Here is a 3,297-nt window from a genome sequence, read left to right as displayed (position 1 = left end):
AAAAACCGTTACAAATATAACAGGAACAAAAGGAACATGATTCCTTAGTTTGATTTCTTTTTCTTGCAATAATAAAACAATAAACGCGTTAGTAAATTCAAGGAAAACAATAAACAATATTGCAAAATTAAATTAAATTAAAAGTAAAGTAGATTTGGGGCCAAACCCTCAAACAGTTCTACCTTTCACGCCTTGGTTTAAGTTTAGAACTTCGGGTGAAGTACGGACTCCGAGAAGTGCTTTGGGAATGTATTGTGAAAGAATAGGGAAGACAAGTATTTAGGCTAGAGCATAAGAGAGAGAGAAAGAGATTTTTGGTGCCCCGAAATTGAGAAATTAGCCTCGTATTTATAGAGAAAACATGAGGGGTGAGGTACGGAACCCTAGAATTGAAGCGTCGTGGAAATATGTAACCTAGAAATTGTCGTGTCACGGCGCAAATTTCTGTGGCACGATAATGCCTGCCGTGGTGTGGTAGGTTCTGCCGTGTCACGACAATACTGTCGTGTCGCAGCATATTATATTGTCTCAAATTCCGTCTAAGATCATTTTTATCTTTTATTTTTCATTAAGTACGGGATAATTAGGCGTCGTTTCAGTGTTCCGGACTCATTTCAGGTTTAGGGTTTTAATATTTATTAATCGGGCTTAATTAATAAATAAAATGAAATGGATTAAAATGGTTTAGGCTGAAATGAGGGTTGGACTATGCTTTGACTAAATACTTGGGCTGATCTGTTGACTGATTTGTAAGCTGTGTTCGACTGAATATGGATTTTAAGCACTTCCGATATTAAATACTCGAGTCGACCAATAATGGCGGTGAAAGGTTGTTCATCATCGGGTTTGGTTTTGGGGAGACATTTTTAGATGTCTACAGATAGTACCCGCGCGTGCTGCGTTATTATTGATACAACTTTTAAAGTAGAAAATTAAATTATATAATGTATATGTTAACCAAATGATGTTAATTAAATTCAATTAAACATTATTGAAAAAATAATGAATTTGGATGGAAACAAAGTTGATAGTATTATCGAAAACTAAGATTATACATATATGTTCATTTTTTTTTCACAAAAAAATACCTAATATAAAATACTACGTATATGTAAAATATATTGGTTGAGTGTATATGGAAAAATATTATTGTTAAGAATGTTAACTGGAAAGAAGATATTTTGGATTATTATATGATAAAATCCTTGAAGAATCTGCGAAAAAAAGAAAAGTAAAATGGGCGGGAAAATTTTTAACCAGGAGATGACACATGTCATTCCTGATTTCGCTTTTAGTATATAGTTATTGATGCAAACTTGATAATTTATTTTTTTTGACAGAAAGCTTGATAATTTATTAAATTCATTAAAAATAATTATTTTTGGAAGAGTGTATAAGAATTGGAACAATTTTAATTAGGAAAGTCAAGATTATACAATTTTTGTGATTGGTATTAATTTAATTTTTAGGTTTTTTTAGTTTTCTGTAAGGTTTTTTTTTTCTTTTTTTTTTTACAAAAAAAAAAGAAAAATATGTTTGAAAGATTTTAAATTGTGATAAAATGGGTTGTTTTCATATTTTCATTTGGAACTCACATTGTTATGCAAACTCTCACGAACTTCTTACTCCCCCTCCTCCCTTCACTTATATAATAGACATAAAATAAAAAATAAAATTATTACACATATATATTACATTTAGCGCGTTTTGTGTGCGGCTGGCCACACCATGTGGCCTCTTGTGAAACAATAAAGTAAGGATAACACTGACGAAGTAACCCTTATAACACTAATGAAGTTTTTTTCCCACATATAAGAATTTTATGCTGCAAGATTTTATCTTTTTTATTTTTCCTATATGGTTTTTAGGGGGGAAAAAAAACTTCTTTTAATTTTAACCTATTTCGTATATCTTCCTATAATAAAGTGTAATCTTACACTTCCCTATTAAGAATTGATTTTCTTACACATTGGAAAACATAGAATGCCAAGTTAATTTAACATAATATTCCATGTTTCATTTTATCAAATACTTCAATTTTATTCAAGACATTTTAAACAATTATTATTTTTATTCTATTAATTAATTTATTTAAAAAATATGGAGTAATTAAAATAACTGTGCGTGGCACAGGGCCTAACATGAGTTTACATAAACCTAACCTACATCCGAAAGGGTAAACATTATACTAAATAATTATTAATTAATAAAATCCTAGGCATGATACTAACAAGATTAATATAACGCCTAAACATGATACTAATAATTAAGAATAATTCCCTAAACATGATGCTAGTTATAAAAGAAATAAAAATAAATTAGAGTAAATAAAATCAAGACAATCAAATACTTACTCCGAATATGCAACTTTGACTACTACATCATGAATAAATTGTTAGTAACTTCAATGAAAATAGTAAAGAAAAAGAATAAAATTAAAGAGTTAGAGAAATTAATATCATTCTCGGGATTATGCCTTCACGCCTTAGTAAAAAATGGTAGAACCTTCAAATCTTGTTTTGGATTTTGAATTACTTGAATAATATAAGATTCGAAATAAAAGCTAAGAACAGTAGAAATTGTACGTCGAAGCTTTACGCCTAAGCCTTTTGGGTTGTATGGGATTGGAAAATAGTTGCAGGGATATCAAATTCACCTCTTAAAAATCATAAATAAGGGTGGTATTTATAGGCTTAAAATCAGGTAAAGATAGATTTTTAAAAACGCGTCGCGCGGGTCAACTTTTTTAATTTGCGGTTTTTGTTTTTATCATAACTTTTGATCCACAACTTGAAATAAGATACTCCCTCCGTCCCATAATACTTGATACGGTTACCATTTTCGTCCGTCTCAAAATACTTGACACGTTACTAAATATGGAATGGGACCACTAATAGAAAAAATATTTTCCTATACTCTCTTTGGGACCACAAACCACAAAACCCAATTAAATCCTTCATTTTCTCTTTCCTCACTACCCCCATCTCCCCCACCTTTTGTTTTCGTACAATATAAAAATACAAAAGAAGAACCCTTTCATATAATAAACAAATGTTTTAAATGGACCCACTTGTAGTTTTCTTAAACTACGTGTCCACCCCAACGTCCCAAGTATTATGGAACGGAGGGAGTAAATTATATATTGTTGGAAAGCTCTGGAAGTCTACTTTCTAACTAAATTAGAATCAGATTAATATCTTTTGTATATTTCAAGATATGATCAAAATTTGTGGAACGGTGTCAGTTTTGAATAGTGTTTGGTATTTTCATCATATCTTTTTCATTTTAAATCGGAAT

Source organism: Chenopodium quinoa, unplaced genomic scaffold (genome assembly GCF_001683475.1).
Source record: "Chenopodium quinoa cultivar QQ74 unplaced genomic scaffold, ASM168347v1, whole genome shotgun sequence".
Lineage (NCBI taxonomy): Eukaryota > Viridiplantae > Streptophyta > Magnoliopsida > Caryophyllales > Amaranthaceae > Chenopodium > Chenopodium quinoa.
This window is presented reverse-complemented; position numbering follows the sequence as displayed.